Consider the following 22958-nt stretch of genomic DNA (forward strand, 5'->3'; position numbering starts at 1 on the left):
AAATCCCAAATGCAGAAAAAGAAGATACATTGCATACAAAAAAAAAAAAACAATGAATGTAGCCTTCTCATCAGACATGCAAGCCACAAGTCAATAAAATGATATAATTAATGTGGTGAGAAAAAAAAACTCTTAAACTAGAATTCCACACCTCTCATAAATATTCCCCATAAATGAATGTGAAATCATATTTTCAGATGAACAAAACCTAAAAGAATTGGTTAACAGGAGACTTTCACAGCAAAATTAAAGAAATTTCTTCAGACCACAGGCAAAGTGCAGAGTTGTGATGAGAACTCTTTCAGTGAATGCTGGAGGCTCTTGCAGAGAAGGAAAGAGTACCATGGGCACCACTTCTCACTGCCATGCCCACAGCAGACAGGACTAGTCAGCCATTACCATCTCTGAGTCTGCAGCAGGAGCTGGCAAACTCTACCCATGAGCCAAATCCAGCAGCCATCCATTTTTGTAAATAAAGTTTTATTGGAACACAGCCACACCTTGTTGTCTACCTATTAACTTTATGTTACAGCAGCAAAGTTGAATAGTTGCAACTGAGACTCTAAATCCCCAAAAGCCTAAAATATTTATTATTGGACATTTACAAAAATGTGCTGCTCCTGGTCTAGTGGTAATAATACTAATCCTTACTTCAGTGCTCTAGATACCACCAATAGATCAAAACTGACAGTCAAAATGAAACCTATTTCCATCCCTGGCATAGTAGGTCAAAATTATTCATAGTAGCCTCCATTAGTATATTGTGTGCAATTTCCCTGTTTAAAGGTGATGCAACGATTCCACCTATTTGAAGATTCATTGATAATAAGATTCATTGATAATGATGACACTGTGCACTTCTGCAGCATGATGTACACACATATCTCAAGTCTCCATAGCCATAACTAGAAACATTTTCGTTTTTGAAAATATGAGCTATGTAGGACAAGAAAGGTTGGAAGTTTTTATCAGAACCAACTGGCACAAGATCTGTTTCACTGGCATCTGAAAATAAGAAAAATGATGACTCCGATTTTTTTCTCCGACAGCTTATCTTATTGTAATACCCTATTACCCTGCAGTGGGTGTACAAGCTGAACAGTAGAGGAAAGACTCCCAGTATTAGATTCACCTCAAAGTGAGGCATGAATTATCTTGACAAAATATAGCTCAACATCAGTGGTAAATAGCTGGGCTATTCAAGTGTGTGTCCACATGAAAGCGCTTTTCATCTTGTCTCTGTTTTTATTCAATGTAACCCCACAGCGGGAACCCGCAGGGTTAATTGCAACCTAATGAATGAATGGATGTTCTTCACATAACCTAGAGCTATTTCCACACATAATTCACCCTCCAAGGCCACTCTGCTGACTGGCCATCCACCAACCAACGCAAATGCCAATACTTGGAGAAATATGATGTCTTCATCAAATGACTATGTACACAGCCTTCCCACTCGATGTGTGCAGAACTCTGTCCTCGGGATGGTGGAGAATTTCTGGAAGCATAACCCTTGCTTCTTAGCCCCAAAAATCTTACAATGTAATTGGAAAAGCAAGGCACACACTCATAAAAATGAAACAATTATATAGAGCTAAATAATTCCAGTCAATTTAGGATCATTTGCCTAACTTCAGGCCAAATTTCGAAACACTTCGGCATAAATCACATTGTAGCAAGAGTTCAACACTGTCTGGAAAATCTTTCTCATCTAATATCATTAATGTGTGCTTCAAACAGTGAAGTTTCTATTTATTTTGACAACTATCCCCAGTGTCAGGAAGTGGCAAGCAAGTGTGAAAAGATGGGTAGACAGGAATTTGACAACCTAATTTTATAATATGGATTTTGGAAATATTTATGGGAAATTTTTATTCTATTTACTATCTAGTCTCACAGAGAATCTTACAGTCCCCAAATATTATAGGTTTAAATATAGGAAATGCTACATCTTTGTTCACAAAGGTGGAAATGAAGAACCAGAGAGCTCAGGTGATTGCCCCTTGGTCTCCTGGTCTCCTAACTCCAGGCTGGGTAGAGGTTGGGTCACAATAGCCCCGGCCATATAATGTTGCAATAATCTTCCTGGCAGGGAAAGGAGGTAGGAGGGTCCGGGAGGCCCATAGAGAATTCAGGATAAGAGCTCAAACAATAGCTGAGTTTTCAGCTGGCAGGAATCTAACGCTTTTGGAGGCAGAGCATCTACAACCAGTTGCAGCTTCCAAAGCAGGATAGAATCATACTGGTCAGGCTAGGAAGCAGAGTCTAGATTCATGGCTTCCCTGTCCAAGGGCAGAACTGTAAACAATTATTTTCTTATCATGGATAGAAAGAGCCATTTCCCAGCAACTACCAGTGCTTGGGATGACCAACCATTTCAACTTTCCCAGAACACCCCCAGTTTGACAATGGAGGTTCTGCACACTGAGAAACCCATCAGTTTGGGGGGGAAGCAGGTGGTTCATCGCCGTGGAAGGAGTGCGAGGGTGCAACCACCACGAGGACCTTCATTCACACAGCTTGGAGTTAGATGGTACGCTTGCTACTTCATAACAGTCCTCTCTGATGTTTAGTGCAGACGTCAGAGTAGGTTCCCCCCTCCTCATCCTGTTAAATATGGATCATTTCTCTAATTAAGTTGTTCAAGCTTCCAACCAAAAAGCTATCGCCACACAGAAAGTCCACATCTGGGGACTGTCAGACCAGTCGGCTAAATCACACAAGAAAAACACTCTCTTTTGGAATAATCTTTGCATGAGTCAATCTGGGATTTGTTGTGCTTTTTTTTTTTTTCTTAGCCAATTTAACATGGAAGAAAAAGATATCTTTGTTTCTTTTTCTAGTTCTTGCTTAAATGGTACCTTTGTCACAATGTCTGTGATTATACAGTGACAGGCACAATGTAAGTTCTTATAGGTACTTTTTCCTTAAACTTATTCAGTATCTTAGAAACTTTATTTTTAGCAAAGTGCTTTTAATAAGAGGTTTTTGAAACGAAAGTCTCGAATACACAAGGAGGAAAATTCGGTCTGTGCTGCACACGGCGGGCCTCTTTCCACAGCCTCTCCTTCCTGCCCACCCCGTCGCTCTCGGTCCACGCTGAGCAAACACTAGCCGACCTGGATACTGGCCCAAACCCAACATTACCGTGGGGAAAACTCAACTGCCCTAAAAATAAGACCCTGCCCTCCAAAGCCAAATATAAATGGGCAAACGCTTAGTGGCTCCTACAGTCATTATAGTTGACCATAGGGGCTGGTCTAGCTGAGCGTTTTGGTCCTACCTCTGAACCCTCCTGTCTACGTGGTCAGGAGGAAGTCATAGTTTTTAAAATATGTTTCTATTGATTTTGTAAAGAGAGAGAGGAAGGGAGGGGGGCAGAGAGAGAGAAACATCCATCAGCTGCCTCCTGCACGCCCCCTACTGGGGACCAAGCCCACAGCCCGGGCGTGCGCCCTGACTGGGAATAGAACAGGGAACCTTTTGGTGCAGGGGTGACACTCAACCAACTGAGCCCCGCCGGCCAGGGCAGAAGGAAGGCATCTGACCTGCTTCAATTTGAGCCTTTGTAAAGCAAAATCACTGGACTAGACTGATCTCCAATTTTTTTCCTAGCCCCCCAAGAAACAGTTGAAAATGTGATCTACATCTTTGCATTAACTCATATGATCGAGATTTGGATTATTTATTCATGCAGGAAATATTGAAGTGCCTCCTCTCTGCCAGATAGGATCTAGGTCTGTGCTGGGTGTCGTCTACAGGGTAGATACAGAACAGGACCCTCAGGGTTCAGTCTAATGGGAGGGACGAGAAATGAGAAAACAGATGTGGTTTGCATATGAATTAAAGGGCCCACAGCCAGCACACGGAAGGAGACTACTGGAAGATCAGGAGCACCCATCTGATGGCTTCCATTTTTCTAATGCGGTGAAGCCACCAGCCAAGTGTGCACCGAGGAGATGAGGAAGGGAGAAGATCTGAGAAGAGAGAAGTATAAAGTAGTCATCTCAGATGGGGACAAGGAGCTTACGGAAAAGTACAGCCAGATGGCCAGATGGTTGGGAACCCTCCTGAGTTCTGAAATCAAGAATTTAAAAGGATGCCCAGCGGGTGTGGCTCAGTGGATTGAGCATCGTCCCATGGACTGAGAGGTCCCAGTTCGATTCCCACTCCAAGTACATGCCCAGGTTGAGGGCTCAATCCCCACCCAGTAGGGGGTGTGCAGGAGGCAGCTGATCCATGTCTCTCTCTCACATCAATGTTTCTATCTCTCTCTCCTTCATCTCTCTAAAAAAAATCAATAAAAACATATTTTAAGCCCTGGCCGGTTTTGCTTAGTGGTTAGAGCATCTGCCCGCAGACCAATGAGTCGCAGATTTGATTTCAGTCAAGGGCACGTATCTGGGTTGTAGTTGATCCCTGGCCCTGGTCCGGGTCATGCGGGAGGCAACCAGTAGATATGTCCCTCTTACATTGATGTTTCTCTCCATCCATCTCTCCCTCTCTCTCTCTCTCTCTCGATAAACAGACAAATGTCCTCAGGTAAGGATTAAACAACAACAACAAAATATATTTTTTAAAAGGAACTCAGTGTGTTCATTTGTGGTTCCCTCCAGTCAGGCTCAGATGCAGGCAGAACAAGGCGGACTTTGGGGTTCCTCCAGGCAGTGGTCCCCAGCCCTGACTGCATGTGGGAACCAACCAAGAGTTTGTTTTTAAAAAATACAGACACTTCCTCCAGAGACTGACTCCACTGACCTGCGGTGGGGCCCAGGCAGGGGTCACTTCGAAAGCTCTCTGGTGTTATTAGGTTGTGAGCTTTGAAAAGAGTGGGATAGCCAAGAAGAAGCAGATGTCTGCAAGACAATAATACTGACTGGGCCAAGATCTTAAGCTGGACAAAGACAAAGGGAAGGTGGGAGGAAGTTAATAAAGGATGAGAAATCAGGGTGTTCAATGGACTACACTGAGGCCAAGGAATGATTACAGCGGGGGTCCTTGAACAGTCAGCGGGAAGGATAAAAGCCTTGGCAAGGAGTGTGGGCATTTCAGATACCGAAGGGTTTCTAGGTCGTAACAGTGCAGAAATCTAAGATGTGGCCATGAGAGTGGGTGGCTCACCAGTAAAGAAAAAAGAAAAACACTGCAGATGAGAAGGTCAAGGAGCTGAGGCCGGGATGTGGTAGATCATCCACCTGGATGCTAAGGTTGCCAAGAATCATCACAGGAGCTGGGGCGGAGCAGAAGGCTTTGAACTGGGAATGTGTTCCGCAAAGAATGAAGAGAGTGTGAGGAAGACACAAACAGCGTCCAGGGCCAGCAGAGTCAGGCTGTTCTCGGAGATCAAGCTGGGAACGACGGCCTCCAGGGAGCCGGAACCGGGAGATAACAGGCCTCAGACAGATGGGCTGAGGTTCAGGGTCTAATCTGAGAAGTAAGGTGGAATTTCTGTCTCTAGCCGGGGTGTCGCCCTTGAACTCCGGGCCCACCGTCCAGAGGCGTGCTCACCACCTGGATGTCTGTAGCCATCTCATCTCAACATGTGGAAACCGAGCTCCGCGTAACTCTCTCCCAGCCGCCTCTCTCAAAGCCTTCCCAGTTCAGTTAGGGGCACTTTTATCTTCCCCATCACTCAGGACAACCACCATGGAGACCCCTTGACTTCGCTTTTTCTCAATTCCTGCGTGTACTTGGGTTCCCCTCCACTGCAAACCAGCACCGTCTGTCTCTTGAGCACTGGACACACTCAGAATGGGTCTCCCCACGGTCACTGTTGGCGACCTGCCATCTATGATTAACTCAGCGCCCAGAACCAGGCTTTTAAAACCTAAATCAGATTGCTCTTCCAAGCAAAGCCTTCTAATGACTTTCCATCTTACTCAGAGTAGAATCCAGAGTCCACAGTGTCCTTCAAGGTCCCCACAATATGGCACCCTGTCATTTTGACCCTACCTTCTGCTGCACCCTCACCCCGCTCACTCAGCTCCAGTTGCACTATCCCTGTGCTTAAGCTAACTCGCCGGGAATCCTGCCCTCTTAGGACACTTGCACTTGCTGTTTTTTTCTCTGAAACAGAGCCAATGGCTCGTTCTATGCCACGTTTTCAGTGAGCCCTTCCAGACTATTTAAAACAGCCAGATATGACGTCAACAAGACGGAGGGCTCGGAGGTCCTGATGCTCATCTTCCTCACAGAAACAACCAAGACCATCAATAAGTAACTACAGACTGGCTGAAACAGCTCTGGGAAAGTTCTGGGCTACAGAGAAGCAGCAGCAGAACTCAAAAACTGAGGATGGCCCCATAGAAAAGTGTAGGAAGCATCTCACCTGCCTTAATCCAGAGGGATTCTCTCAGAGGAACTTCACCCCACAGGGCAACGAGAGCTGGAGAAGTCTTCCCATCACGGATGTGTGCAGCCTTTGCACCACCAGCCCCCAGTCTTCACCAACACTGAACCCAGCCTGGCTGGTGTGGCTCAGTGGTTGAGCATCGACGCATGCACCAAGAGGTCGTCGGTTTGATTCCCAGTCAGGGCACATGCCCAGGTTGTGCACCAAATCCCCGGGGAAAGGGGGGTGTGGCATTCAGGAGGCGGCCAGTGGATGTTCTCTCTCAATGATGTTTCTGTCTCTCTCTCTCTCTCTCCTCTCCCTTCCTCTCTCTAAAATCAATAAAGAAAAAAAATATTTTTTTAAAAATACTGAACCCAGCTGATGGAGCTGCTCAGAGTTCCCACTACTGTGTCTCGTACCCAGGGCTGGAGCTGTCACCATGGTCAGCTGCTGCCATGTCCCACTCTCTGGCATTGGGAAGCCATGTAACTCACCATCTGCAGGACTGGCCCTGCCGCTGCTCTGTGCCCTGCCCTCTAGGTCCCAACATGAGGCTTTGATGGGCCATCACCGGGGCCTTGCTGCTCCTATTGTTCTGTGACTGACCCTGGGGCCAGAGTTGGGATGCTAAGCTACCATCTTCAGGGTGAGCTGCCCAGGCCACCACTGCTCTGTCATCGCAGAACCCATGCTGCTCATGCAACCCTCCACCTGGGCCTGAGTTACTGCAGAAAGCCCCAGCGACCCAAACCCTGGTTTCATAGAAGATCTACACACGCCTGCACCTCAGACACCAGAGCCACTGCCACGGCAAGTGCACCTGTACCCGGGACCCAGTTCCGTGTGTACCTGACCCCAGTATCCTAGCTCTGCTACTGCTCTGAGTGCCAACATGCCAGATGTAGTACCAAGAAGGATCTGCTCAGCTAGAACTTTCTTCTGTAGGCAAAGAAGGACAACAGGAGGACCCCAGCAGCTTTCACCTCCAAAGACCCCGATAGCTCTAGCCACCAGTGCTACCCTTGGGGAACTCGCAGTCTTGGCCTTGGAAGACTCCCATAGTCTTTACTAATATTTACCTTAGCTGATGGAGCTGAATGAAAACCATGCCACTGCGCCCTCCCAAAAACCAGACAGGCTGCACCACATCCAGCTGGTGTCTGCACAGCCACCTTCGGGCGCAAGCCTTTGCCTACCAAGGCAGCCCAAAAAGACTGGAAGGGGTGACTGCTCCCTCAAGTGCAGACATCAACACAAAGGCATTATAAGCACAAAAAGCAAGAAAACAGACACCAGTAAAAGAACACAATTATTTTCCAGTGTGATCTCTGAGTTACCTGAAAGGGAATTTTTAAAAATTATTTTATAGAAGCTCAGCGAGAATCAAGAGAACACAGATAGACAATTCAGTGAACTCAGAAAAACAATGTGGGAACAAAATGAGGTATTCAACAAAAGATAGAGATCACAAAAAAAAGAACCACACAGAAATTCTGCAGTTGAAGGACACAATGAATAAAATAAAAAATGCAATAGTGAGTTTCAATAGCAAGTTCAATCAAGAAGATAGAATCTTCACACTTGAAGACATATCTCTTGATATGTCATCTAGTCAGGGAAGAAATAAGAAATAAGAATGAAAAATAATGAAGAAAGCCTATATGAATTAGGGAATGTCATGAAGTGAAGCACTATTCACATTATGGGAGTCCCAGAAAGAGAAAAAAGAGAGAAAGGGACAGAAAACTTATTTAAACAAATAATGGCTGAAACGTCACAGATCTGAGGAGAAAGACTGCCATCAAAGTACATGAAGCTCAAAATTTCCTGAACAGACTCAACCCAAAGAGATGATTACTGAGACACATATAATTAAACTCTATAAAAAAAAAATAAAAAAAAATTGAAAGCAGCCAGAGGAAAAGAAAAAGAAATTAAAAGATTCATCACATACAAGGGAACCCCAATAAAACTATCAGCATGCTTCTCAGCAGAAAACTTGTAGGCCAGATAGAGTGAGATGGCATATTTAAAGTGCACAAAGGGAAAAATAAAACTGCTAAGGAAGAATACTCTAACCCCCCCCCCCCCACCACCACCACCACCACCACCACCTCTGAAGTCAGCCTTCAGATATAAAGGTGAGGTAAAGACTTTCCCAGGCAAACAAAAGCTTAGGGAATTTATTACCACTAGACCTGCATTACAAGAAATGCTAAAGGGATTTCTTCAAGTTGAAACGAACAGATGCCAATTTGTAACACCAAAACATATGAAAAGTATAAAATTCACGGGTAAAAGTAAATATAAAATCAAATTCAAGATATTCTAATACTGCAATAGTAGAGCTTAAATCACTTTGAACTCTAGCATTAGGTTAAAAGACAAATGTGTTAAAACTTAATTATAGATATAATATTTTGTTAATGGATACACAATAAAAATGTAAATTTTGACATAAACATAAAACGGGGGCAAGTAATGGTGTAGAACTTTTTGTGCAATTAAAACTAAATTGTTATCGGTTTAAAATAGATGACTATAAATATAAGATATATTTTGAAAGCTTCATGGTCATCACAAAGCAAAAATCAATAGTCAATATGCAAATAATAAAGAGAAAAGAATCAAAACATACCACTACAAAAAAAAAAAAATCAATTCACAAAGAGATAAAAGAGAAAGCAATAAAGGAACCATAAATTGATCAAAAAGCGAAGATGATGATAATAAGTCTTTACTTATCAATAATTACTCTAAATGTAAGTGGTTTAAATTATCCAAATAAAAGACATAGAGTAGTTGAATGGATTTTCAAAATCAGACTGAAATATATGCTGCCTTCCAAGAGATTTACTTAAGCTTTAAGGACACTCGTGGGCTGCAAGTGAAAGGGTGGAAAAAGGTAATCCAAACAGACTTTAAGACAAAGCTGTAACAAGAGACAAAGAAGATCTTTATATAATGATAAAGGGATCAATTCATCAAGAGGATATAACAAATACACACACACGCATACAATATCAGAGCACCTAAATATATTAAACAATTATTAACAGATCTGAAGGCAGAAATAGATAGCAATGCAATAATAGTAGAGACTTCAATACTTCACTTACAACAATGGATAAATCATCCAGACAGAAATCAATAAGGAAATAATGGACTTGAACTACACTTTAGAGAATGGATCTAACAGACATATACAGAACATTCTAGCTAATAGAGTCAGAATACACATTTTTCATAAAGGCACAAAAACGTTTTTCAGAATAGATCATATGTTAGGTCACAAAATACGTCTTAGAAATATTAAGAGGACTGAAATTATATCAATTATATATTTTTAAATTTTTTTTCTTTATTGATTTTAGAGAGAGAAGAAGGGAGAGGGAAAGAGAAATAGAAATATTGATGAGAGAGAACATTGACTGGCTGCCTCCTGCATGCCCCCCTCTGGGGACCCAGCCCACAACCTGGGCATGGGCCCTGACTAGGAATTAAACTGGTGACCTCTTGATGCATGGGTCGACACTCAACCACTGAGCCACACCAGCCGGGCAATTATATTTTTTTATTATAAAAGTATGAAACTAGAAATCCATAAGGAGAGGAAAGTAGGAAACTCAAAAATATGGGGAACTTAAACAAACATCTGAATAATCTATGGATCAAAAAATAAACCAAAAGGGAAATCAAAAATTATCTTGAGATAAGAATGGAAATAGAACTTACCAAGAGGGAAATTTATAGTAATAAACACCTACATTAAGAAAAAAGAAAGCTGTCAAACAAATAACCTAACATTATACATCAAGGAACTAGGGGAAAAAAGTCCAAAGTTACCAGAAGAAATAAAATAATAATAAAGATGAGAGCAAATATAAATAAAAGAGACTATAAACACAATAAAAACATCAACAAAACTGAGTTAATTTTTTGAAAAGATAAACAAAATTGATGAACCTTTACCTAGACTAAGAAAAAAGAAAACAAACTCAAATTAATAAAATTATAAGCAAAAGACAATATCACTAAATTCACAGAAATACAAAGAATTATAAAAGACTACTATAAATAATTATATGCCAACAAATTAGATAACTTAGAAGAAATAGGTAATTTCCAGAAACATACAATTTACCAAGATTGAATCTTAGCTGTATATGCTATATACTATAATATGTGTATATATATATATATATATATATATATATATATATACATATAAGTAACTAATAAGCTATCTGAAAGAGAAATTTTAAAAGCCCATCACAATAGCTTCAAACAATAAAATAATTGGGAATAAATTTAATCAAAGAAGTGAAAGATGTGGACACTAAAAACTGTAAGACAATGATAAAATAATTGAAGATAACACAAATTATAAATGGGAAGATATCCCATTTCTTGGATTGGAAGAATTAATATTGTGAAAAGTTTATACTATCCAAAGTGATCTATAGATTTAATGCAACCCTTATCAAAATTCTACTGAAATTTTCACAGAAGTAGAAAAAACTATCCTAAAATTTGTATACAACCACAAAAAAATTCAAATAGCAAAACAACCTTAAACAAGAAAAGCAAAACTGGAGGCATCACACTTACTAATTTCAAACTATATTACAAAGCCATAATAATCAAAACAGAATGATACTGACATAAAAACAGGCACATGGGCTAGTGAAACAGCATAGAGAGCCCAGAAATAAACCCATGAATAAGTGGTCCACTAATTACTTTTTTAATTTTTAATCTTTATTGTTCAAAGTATTACAGATGTGTCCCCTTCTTTCCCCCATTGATCCCTCCTCCCCACTCCCACCCCCTCCTGCATTCCCCAAACTATTGTCTGTGTCCATTCATTGTGCATATATGCATATAAGTTCTTTGGTTTATCTCTTCCCACCCCTCCCACCCAACTCTCTTCCCTCTGAGGTTTGTCAGTCTGTTCCCTACTTCCATCTCTGGCTCTATTTCGATCAACAGCTTATTTTGTCCATGATATTCAAGAAATTACTTTTTAAAGACACCATCATTTGACTACCTTTTCCACCTGTCTTCTTGTATTACTTTCATACTTCTTTAACCAGCATCCTTTTATTGTAATATTAACAACAGTTAGGTCAATATATTTTATTTAAATATTACCACTTTTCAGGAGAATTATGTTTAGGAGGGATAACTCCGTCTTCTCCCCTTTGTAAACTAGAATTCTGTCTGTCATTCCAGGACCTTCAAAACATGTCCCAAACTTCCTTACCTAGATTTATCTCGCACTATCCATCAATAATAATTTTCCAATCCAGCTAAACCAGTTTATTCATAATTCATTTTCTGAAAGTATCTTGTAGCTTAGACTAGAGAGATGGGGATAGAAATGGAAAGTAGAAAAATATGCTACTGATGGATTGGATGAGAGGGGTGAGAAAAAAACAACAAATCAAGCATGTTTCTTAGGTTTGGGTTTGAGCAATTAGATGGATGGTTGAGCTATTTACTTATATGGTAGGGGGGAGTTTAGAAGAAGTTCATTTTGTATATGTTAAATTTTTTTTATTAATTAATTTATTGTTGTTACAGATATTTCTCCTTTTCCCCCCCTGATTCCCCCCACACCCTCCCTCCCCACCCTGTCCCCAGCTTTGTTGTCCATGTTCATTGGTCCACTAATTTTTGACAAAGGCAACGAGGAACACACAATGGGGAAAGGGCAGTGTCTTCAATAAATGGTGTTGGAAAAACTGGCTACCTACATGCAAAGAGTGAAACTGGACCCTTATCTTACATCACTCACAAATATTAACTAAAATGAATTAAAGACTTAAATGTAAGACTTGAAACCATAAAACTCCTAGAAAACAGGGGAAATCTCCTTAACATTGGCCTTGGCAATTGTTTCTTGGATAAGATAGCAAAAGCACAGGCAACGGAACATAAAATAAATGAGACCACATCAAACTAAAAAGCTTCTGCACAGCAAAGGAAACAGTACACTTAAAAAGGTAACTGATAACATGGGAGAATAAATGTGCAAACCATATCTCTGATAAGGATTTAATATCCAAAATATATAAAGAACTCATACAACTCAATAGCAAAATAAAAAGCAAATGATCCTATTTTAAAATGGGTAAAGTGTCTTAAGAGACATTTTTGCAAAGAAGACACAAATGACCAATAATATATTAAAAGGTGCTTGATGTCATTAATTATCATGGAAATGAAAACTAAAACCATAATGAAATATCACTTTACTCATGTTAAGATGGCTATTATCAAAAATACAAAATAAATGTTGAAGAAAATATAGAGAAAAGGGAAATCTTACACTATTGGGGGAATATAAATAGATGTGGCCACTATAGAAAACAGTGTGGAGGTTCTTAAAAATTAAATATAGAACTATAATATGATCCAGCAATCCCACATCTGGGTATAGTTCAAAGGAAATGAAATCAGTATCTCAAAGGGATACCTACACTCCCGTATTTATGCAGCATTATTCACAAGCAGAGGATATGGAAACAACCTATATGGCCTCTGATGGATGAATGAAGTAAGAAAATGTAATACACATGCATGAATACATACATACATACACATATACATGTATGCACACAATGGAAAATTACTTAGCCTTAAAAAAAAAAATGTCATTTGCAACAACATGGATGAATGCTGAGGGCATTATGCTAAGTGAAATAAGTCAGACAGAGGGGGAAATAGCCAATTTCATAGAAACAGAATAGAATGGTGGTTGGCAAGGTCTGGGAGGAAGGAGAAATGAGGAGATGTTTTCAATTTTAAGAAGAACAAATTCTGCCCAGCTGGTGTGGCTTAGTGGATTGAGCATTGTTGTCTCATGAACTAAGAGATACCGGCTCCATTCCTGGTCAGGGCACATACCCAAGTTGCTGGTTCAATTCCAAGTAGGGGGCGTGCAGGAGACAGCCAATTGATGTTTTTCTCTCACATCGATGTTTCTATCTCTCCTTTCCCCTCTCTCTAAAAAGTCAATAAAAACGTATTTTTTTAAAAAGAAGAAGAAATTCCACCCTGGCCAGTTTGGCTCAGCGGTTGGAGCGTCAGCCTGTGGTCCAGAGAGACCCGGGTTCGGTTCCCGCTAAGGGCATGTACCTCGGTTGCAGTTTGTCCTGGCCCTGGTTGTTTGTGTGGGTGGCAGCCACTCGATGTGTCCCTTTCACGACGATGTTTCTCTCTCTCTCTCTCTCTCTCTCTCTCTCTCTCTCTTTCTCTCTCTCTCTCTCTCTCTCTCTCTCTCTCTCTCTCTCTCTTCCTTTCTCTCCCTCCCACTCTATCTGAACAAAAAATGTTCTCGGGTGAGGATAAAAAAAAAAGAAGAAGAAGAAGAAATTCTGATGATCTGATTTACAGCTTGATAAATTCTGAGGATCTAATATACAGCTTGGTAAGTTCTGAGGATCTAATATACAGCTTGATAAGTTCTGAGGATCTAATATACAGCTTGATAAGTTCTGAGGATCTAATACACAGCTTGATAAGTTCTGAGGATCTAATATACAGCTTGATAAGTTCTGAGGATCTAATACACAGCTTGATAAGTTCTGAGGATCTAATATACAGCTTGATAAGTTCTGAGGATCTAATATACAGCTTGATAAGTTCTGAGGATCTAATACACAGCTTGATAAGTTCTGAGGATCTAATACACAGCTTGATAAGTTCTGAGGATCTAATACACAGCTTGATAAGTTCTGAGGATCTAATATACAGCTTGATAAGTTCTGAGGATCTAATACACAGCTTGATAAGTTCCGAGGATCTAATACAAAGCTTGATAAGTTCTGAGGATCTAATACACAGCTTGATAAGTTCTGAGGATCTAATACACAGCTTGATAAGTTCCGAGGATCTAATACAAAGCTTGATAAGTTCTGAGGATCTAATATGCAGCTTGATAAGTTCTGAGGATCTAATACACAGCTTGGTACCATGGCGTCTTACACGAGGAAGCTGCTGAGTGCAGTTCTTAAGCATCCACATTAAAAGAGTTGGTGATGGATGTGTTCATTATTTTAATCTTGACAATCATTCCACAATGTTTATGCATCATGTTGTACACTTTAAATGTATGCAATTACATGTCAATTATTCCCCAATAAAGCTGAAAAAATAAAATGAAATTGAAGCCCTTGGTCCTGCCACTTATCCCATTCCTGGTCGTACCTTTCTCACAGGCCTCGTCAGCAACTGATGATTGATGCTCATGTTACATTACACAACGCACACGGCGTATTATATATTATACTTACTTATCATGTTTACAGTCCTTAGCCCCAGGGACTGTATCTGCTTTGTTCGCTGCTATATGTCCTGTGTTAAGAGCAGTGCGAAGCATGTAGGAGACACTCAGTGCATGTTTATTAAACGGATGAACAAATAAACGAACAGGTGCACTCAGATGCATCTGTGCCCAGGGTACACCCAAAGCATGTCAGACCTGAGTTTCCACTGGGGTCAAAGAACAAGAGGAAGAACCAAAGTTAGGATGAAAATTTTTACTCCTGGACTAGAGAGTGTGACTCTATTCTGCCGCCCACCATTTGAGGGAGGGAAGAATATTAATGTGTGCTTTCTGTCTCCATCTGTGAGGTAGACGATGTGGGTGGGAAGTAGCAGAAATGAGGCAGGCCCTAAAGCAGAATTCTACTCTAAGAAAATGCTTCAACTTTTGCAGGCATAATGCTTCAGCAGAAAGAGGAGATGGTCATGTGAATGGTATGGTTTGCTGGATAAAATGTGGTCTCAAGACATGAGTCAGAGTCCCCTAGAAAGTCTGGAATTTCTAATTAAGTTTCCTCAGTGTAATAGAAAAACATGATCTCATCTCTCCCTATAAGCGGCTATGTTTTCCACGGTAACAAAGCTCAAAACTTCTCTTAAAAGGATTTTACTGGATGAGATAAAAGAAAACTAATGTTCATCTGCATGTCCCTGCCTAATGTCAGGATTATTACTTGGTTATAATCCTTAGCCTCTTTCATTCATGACTTATTGACATCATTTTCACTTGCAAAAATATGTTCAAAAGTCAGAGAGTCCAGAAGCCAAGCCCTCCGCATGATTAAGATTTTTATTACATCTGAAATGATGTGGGTGATACCAAGTTCATCTTTTGGGATTTCACGTCCCAATGAGCAGATCCATACCTCGAACTGGCTGTTGATCTGTCATCTATAGAGACCAGCAAAGTTTAAATACAGCCAAGAAGCCTCAGTATGACCAAGGCTCAAAGGCAGAAAGGAAGCATTGGACTGGCCCTTCTGGAGAAAGCAGTTTGGGGAAAGAAGAGAAAAGGAATTCTGGGTTTAGGGTTGGGTGTGTGTGTGTGTGTGTGTGTGTGTGTGTGTGTGTGTTTAATTGGAAACTTCCTACCAAGAATACAAATGGGGGCCACCTCTGCCCGGGCCCCAGGTGTGCAAATTGCTACGATGGAAGTCAAAGCAAGACAGAAATTCACAGGAAAAGGTACAAAGACATCACAGAAAAAAAAACAAAAAACAGATTTTATGAAAACAATGATTCTGGTTCTTCAAAGACATTTCCAAGAAACGTTGTTCAGGAAGGCGGACCTAAAATCACATCTAAGAACTTTTAGAAAAGCGCCACAAGACCAGGGAAAGGGGGTGAAGCCGTCCAAGAATAAGCCGCAAGGGGTGACATACTGAAGAATAAATCCCGGCAGGCACATAGATGCGACTGGAAGAGAAAATCCCAGCCGACAGTAAAAGTGATGACTCAGCAGCCAAGAAACCCAAATGGGATGATTTCCCAAAGAAGAAGAAAGAACCGAAGCAAAGCAGACAACTCCGTGCTAGCACCAACTACGCCGCTGTTGTGCGGGCCACGCAGATTTGGGAGATCTTGGGAAGAAAAGACGGTGACAAAGGCAAAAGAGCGAAGCTGGTGAGTGATTTGCGGAAGCTGATTGAAGGAAAGATTGAAACTCTTGCCGTTGCCAGTGCTACTTGCAGTATGAGGCCGAAGAGCAGAGCAAACAGGCCTCGGGAGAACTGCGAGATGAGTTGGTTGAATTAAGTAAAGCTAAATGTTCCAGAAATGTTGGTGAGAAATTTCTCCTGTATGGGCATAAACCACAGAGCGCAGAGATGATCAGCAGGCTGAAAGGCCAGCGAGGAGGACGCTGCGACACGGAGCCTGGCCACGGTGGAGTATGCCTACGATGACAAAGCCATCTCGGAGCAGAGGAGCATGTTGACAGAGGAGCTCTATGGGAACACGGTTCAGCTGTACAAGTCGGCAGATCACCCAACTCTGGCCAAAGTATCAGAGGTACAGCCAGAAAAAACTAAACCTTATCATGGATGAAATGAAACAAATTTTAACTCCCCTGGCCCAAAAGGAAGCTTTGATTAAGCACTCAGTGGTGCACCAAGTATTCGTGGACTTTTTACCTATGCGCCCCCAAAGCTAGGATGTGAAATGATTGAAGCCATCCGCGAAGCGATGGTATACCCGGCGCGCACTCACGATGGCACCAGAGTGGCCGTGCACTCCTGTGGCCTGGCACGCCCAAGGACAGCAAGGTGATTGTGCAAACAATGAAGACTTAGCAAAGGTGGCTACCGGCCAATACTCCTATTTGGTTTTACTGGCGGCATGTGACTGTATTGATGATACTAAGCTTGTGAAGCAGATAATCACATCAGAAATTAGTAGCTCCTTGCCTAACCTAGAAAATGACGAATATGGGAGGAAGGTCTTGTTATACCTACTGAGCCCCCGATACCCCGCACACACCGCAGGAGAAATCACCGAAGTTCTGCAGAAAGGAGATGGGAACCACACGGTAAGGAGGACACAGATCCGTCGCCACGAGCTCTTCGAGTCCCTCTCTCCAGCTTTTTTTTTTTTTTTATCCTCACTCGAGGACATTTTTTCCATTCTTTGTACAGATAGAGTGGGAGGGAGAGAGAGGAAGAGAGAGAGAGAGAGAAACATCGACGTGAAGGGACACATCGAGTGGCTGCCACCCGCACGACCAACCAGGGCCGGGGACAAACTGCAACCGAGGTACGTGCCCTTAGCAGGAACCGAACCCGGGTCTCTCTGGACCGCAGGCCAACGCTCTAACCGCTGAGCCAAACTGGCCAGGGCCCTCTCCCCAGCTTTGCTAAGCTACCTGCAAGGTCACGCCCAGGACATGGTGCTCGGTGAGTCTGCCTGGGGTTGGTGCCTGGCACCCTGGGAGCTGCCCTGGACACGTCGAACCTGCCATGAATGCCATCGCCAGCTGGGCAGCGGCAGAGCCATCAGGGCGGCCAGGCTGGAGAGCCGCACGCTGCAGAACATCCTGCAGGACGTCGTTCTGAAGTGGTTGACAGAACACGAGAAAAAGATGAGAGAAAACAGAAGAGAAGGGGGTTTTGCAAAAACACCCGTAGAGCATGTTGGTATGAAGAACCTGAAGTCCGGGGCTAGCGTAAGTCGAGGTGCCGTTATTCCTTCCAGCCTTCTCCAGAGCTCTGGTCAAGAAGTTGCAAACAAAGTCCAAGCTGGACTGAGAAGCATGATTCCCACCTTGGAAAAAAGCAAACACACCAGCAAAGGGATGGAAATGCTAGTTGAAGAACTGTCTGTCTACATGGAAACAATTAACACGATGGAATCATTTTGTTCTCTTGTGATCTGTTTTCCCGAGAGTGGAAAGAAGGGCTGTGATCCACCTCTCTGGTCATTGTGTGGTCTATGTATGTGCTTCTTCTCAATATAAGAGTTTATTTATAAATGCTTTCTAAAAATAGAATACAAACGGATTTCAGCTACCCTGTATTCATTAAACAAGAAAAAAATCAAAAATGAAAATAAGCAATGAAGTGTGTGTGTGTGTGTGTGTGTGTGTGTGTGTTATTTAAGAAGCTTATATAGCCCTGGCCAGTTTGGCTCAGCGGTTAGAGTGTCGGCCTGCGGTCTCGAGAGACCCGGGTTCGGTTCCCGCTAAGGGCATGTACTTCGGTTGCAGTTTGTCCCCGGCCCTGGTTGGTCGTGCGGGTGGCAGCCACTCGATGTGTCCCTTCACGTCGATGTTTCTCCCTCTCTCTCCCTTCCTCTCTCTCCCTCTCACTCTATCTGTGCAAAAAATGGAAAAATATCCTCAGGTGAGGATAAAAAAATAAATAAAAAAAAAAAAAAAGAAGAAGCTTATATATAAGATTTGAAAAGCTAATGTCCCCAGTAGAAGTAAACTACAACTGGAGAGGTGGAGAGTGGTACAGCAGGTTGTAATTAAGCTATGGATGTCCTGACAGTTCAGAGAAATCTAAAATAAAGGAAGTTTAAAAAAAAAAAGAGTGGACGAGGAAGTCCCGGGAGCAGAGGAAGAGCAGAAACGATGTTCTACGGGCGAGGGCAGATCTACAGGGGCCTGGAATCAAGGGGAGGGCCCCAGGCCTCTGGCCAGGTCCAGGGACGACCAGCCTGGGCAGCTGGCCCAGGGGCTGAGACGGTGGTACAGATGGGACTGAAGACGAAGGTAGGCCCTCTTCTGGGAAAGACCCTCTTTTTCCAAAATCAGGTTTGGAAGTGAATGACCTCGTGACAGGGCATTCATCACTCATTCCCTCATTCACACTCACCAAGCACCCACAGCAGACTACGCACTGGGTGGTCCCCAGTGAGCCCTTCTCCCCACCTTGCGGAGACCTCCCATATTGAGTCTGGGCTTCCCCCTGTGGCTCGCATGGGCCGATCTGTCCTGGGCAGTTACGACACAGGCAGGCCTGTCCTCGGTGCTCCTCCCCAGGAGTCCTGAGCTGCCAGGTAAGAGTCTTCCTACCTGGTGGAGAGACCACCCAAGAAGGAGGGGCAGAGCTGAGGAGCCGGCTGCGAGGATGAACCAAGGACCGACGTGTGACCACACGCGCCTTCCTCGCTGCAGCAGGAGCACGTGAGTGACAAAGACATCGGGGACATTCCAGCCTCTGCCGACGTAAAGAGGGCAGAGAGGAGACTTTGGGGGTCGTGGGGAGGTGGGGAGGTGAGACTGACATAAAGGGTTGTGATCAGAGGACAGACTATGGTAGGCAGCCTCCAAAGATGGCCCTGAATCCCTCCCCTCGCTGTACGCGTGTGTGTGCCCCTCCTCACGGGAGACAGAGTTGACAGCCGTCCCTGGAAAGCTGCGTAGTTGTGCGACTGCTTTGGCTAACAGAAGGCAGCATCGGCGACTTTGGCAGCTTTCAGGCCCGGGTGGGAGAGAAATCTGCAGCTTCTCCTTCTCAGAAAGCTGCCTCTTGGACACACCTTCCAAGAACCCAGTTTCCATGTGGAAGCTAAAATCTCCAGCGGCGTGAAGACACCTAGAAGAGAACTGTGGGAACAGGACCAGAACCACAGCTCGGCTCCTAGCTGACAGCCATCGTCAACCAAGGGCCTTGGAAGTGAGTCATCGCAGAAGTTCCAGCATGGACGGCCCCCAAATGACCGCAGCACCCACCAACCTCGCGAGACGACAGTACCGCCCGGCTCAGCTCCGTCCACCCAGACAACTGTAATAGGTCATAACTGGTGTTATTTTATGCCACCAGATTGTGGGATGGTTTGTTACACAGCTTTGTGTGTCCAAAATCATGACAGATACTCATCTCTGGGGTTTGAAAATGGGAATTTTGAATTCCTGGGAATTCTAGCAAATTCCTGAAATTATAAATTTTGTGGGGTTTTTCCTTTTTTTTTTTTTAATCTCTTTTTATAATTATTGAAAGTGTTACAGATGTCTCTCCTTTTTCCCCATTGACCCTCTTCTCCCAGATCCCACCCCCTACTGCTTTCCCCAACTTAATGTCTGTGTCCACTGGTTGTGTGTGTATGTGTATAAGTTCTTTGGTTTATCGCTTCCCACCCCTCCCACTCCATCCCTCTGAGGTTTGTTAGTCTGTTCCCTACTTCCAGGACTCTGGATCTATTTTGGTCCACAGCTTATTCTGTTCATGATGTTCCCTAAATAAGTGAGATCATGTGGTACTTTCTTTCTCTGACTGGCTTAATTCACTCAGCATAACACTCTATTTTAAAATACATATTTTTTTTCCCAATTGATTTTTTAGAGAGAGAGGAAGGGAGAGAGAAATAGAAACATCTATGTGAGAGGAAAACATAGGGGATCGAGCTCACAACCTGGGCATGCACCCTGACCGGGAATCCAAGCAGGACCTCTCAGCCCATGGGGTGGTGCTCAATCCACTGAGCCACACCAGCCAGGTGTGTAAGTTATTTTTAATACTTCCAACATTCTTCATAATCTTTACTCATTATTTTGGATAGTTTAAAAGTGTTAATAAGAAATATTAAGTTTAGTCATATCTTTAAAGAGCTGTAGCTTATAGAGAATATTCAAACACTGAAAAATGTCAGCAAACATTATTGGGTAGTATTCAAATAAATGTAACATTTACATCTCTAGCAAGCACTAACAGAATCATGTGTCTAAAGAGTCAATTTAAGGACTTATTTTGCTTCCAAAGAACGTTATTTCTTGAAACACCACTCATAGGATAAAACAAACTATGCATACAAACGTATTCATATGTTATAGCCAAGAAGGAGTCCCCAATAGCAGCAGACGGAGCCACACACTCACATGTCCAGCAACAGCTAAAGCGAGGCTGAGTGGTTGGATTGTGACCGATTCTCTCTCTGTTCCTGTCCCAGGTCCCATAAGTGGTGGCCTTTTATTTTTTACTCCAGTGTCAGTGTTCTTTGCCCTTTGGTTCTAATGACATCCGTGGATTCCTTAAAAACAATAGCTGTTTCTATGTTAAGTATTAATTCTTACAAAAATATATTATTTCCTCCAGTTTTCTTAATTTTGCCACTGACTTTTCTCAGGATTCATAATTCAGAAAAACATGTCAGCTTCCTAACTAATGCCAAGAAAGAATGCCCACATGGGAACACTGGCAGTAACAGGAAGTCCACAATCAACCTGAATCTCCAGGTACTTGAACTGGTTACAAAACAAACATGCTTCCTACAGTCACAGAGCTTACAGTTGAAGAAGGGAAACAAATGAGCCGAGACATAGCTACATAATCACCAACCACTATGGCCCCCATCCCTCACCCCCGCACTGTTGTTGCCCAGGTGAAGACAGGAAGTTGAAAAAGAGGAAAAGGTGGATTCTGCATAGATGATCTTGAAGAGAAGCCCACAGATCTTTGTACCATAGGAGCAGGGACTACAAAGTTACTCAGGACACACAACAACGAGAAGTCTGTTGAGAAGACAGTTTGGTTTGGGAACTGTTCATAGAAGGGCCACTCCCCATGCAGGACATCACTATGTCCACCACCTACACCAGCCGGGGGCAGCATTTCTAGGCTGCTGCAGCCTGCCTGCAAGATGGGGGGTCTGCTCGGCAAAGTACGACAGTGAATCCTTTTTTATACAGTAGCAGTATATTTCCTCACAATTTACACCTTTTTATTCAGGTCCATCATTTTCTCTTTATGGCGATAATGCATTATCACAATTAATGCTACAGTTCCTGTAATCTGTGACCATTTCTCATAAATCCTCAACAAATATCTCTGTTGATGCTGGTAATTAGCTTAGAGGGAAAGACAAAGGTTCCTCGTGGACTTCAGACAAGCATATAACACCTTCGTATGAGGTGCCCATTCACCAAGTTAGTCTCAAAGAGATGATTCCGTCCACTGCTCGGATGACTCCTGAGTTAATGACCCGCCTGGCAATAAAGATGGCACTCCTATAAGCCAACCCTTGAGGACTTGAGAAGGTTCTGTCATGTGAACTCTTCTAGACATTTGCTGTGAGTTTAATTATGTCTGACTATAAAGTGTGATAGGAAAACGACCTGGTTAATTTAGGAGTTCCATCAGTTTATGTTTGCTTGATACTTATAAAAATCTCCTTACACCATCAGATAATTTCCCATAGGCAGAGGACAGATTTAATAGTGACCAGAGCAGGACTCAATGCCACGGAACAACCATTCTGGCCAGCTTCAAGCACTCCTGTTTGCTGAGCCTGGCTCAGCCCTTGTAAAATGCTGCATGATACCCATGAACAACCATCACTTAGGACTAATTCTGAGGTCCCCAAGATGTAAGTTGAATTGCTATGAGAAGAATGAACAAGAGAAAGAGAAGAAAACGCACAAAGAGAATTAAGGTGATAATTTGTTTTCAACACTAGAGGCTGACTCGATTAATATTTGCACATTTTGAGAAGCTGACATGACTGTGAAATTCTCTCAAAAGTCCGACAGAGCAAATGGCAATATCTCGGGTTTCTATAATGAATTGCTTTCCAAGAACGCCACGCAAGTCCCAGCTGGCCCTCCTAACATCTCAGTAGAGGAAGGAGAAGGAACAGGCTAGTATCTGAGGAGTGGGCTTGATAACCAGCAGCAGCAGCAGACTCTTTGGACTCCAGCTCACATTTTGTGATCTTCAGTGCCAAGCCTAATCCTCCCAGCACATGGTGGCTTCAAAAAAAGTGGTTTAAAATAACGAATTAATTCACCCCTTCACTGAACTCCAAATAATCAGCCAGGCTTTGGGCTTGGGAAGCCCCATTCCCTGCTCCTCCTGAC

At 42.8% G+C, this 22958-nt stretch overlaps 1 pseudogene; it reads left to right on the forward strand.

The window, feature by feature from the left end:
- The first annotated feature begins 15813 nt into the window (after nt 1-15813).
- On the forward strand, nt 15814-18116 carry LOC118620794 (annotated as a pseudogene).
- The last annotated feature ends 4842 nt before the right edge of the window (nt 18117-22958 follow it).

The sequence above is a fragment of the Molossus molossus genome, unplaced genomic scaffold (assembly GCF_014108415.1).
Source record: "Molossus molossus isolate mMolMol1 unplaced genomic scaffold, mMolMol1.p scaffold_m16_p_8, whole genome shotgun sequence".
Classification (NCBI taxonomy): Eukaryota; Metazoa; Chordata; class Mammalia; order Chiroptera; family Molossidae; genus Molossus; species Molossus molossus.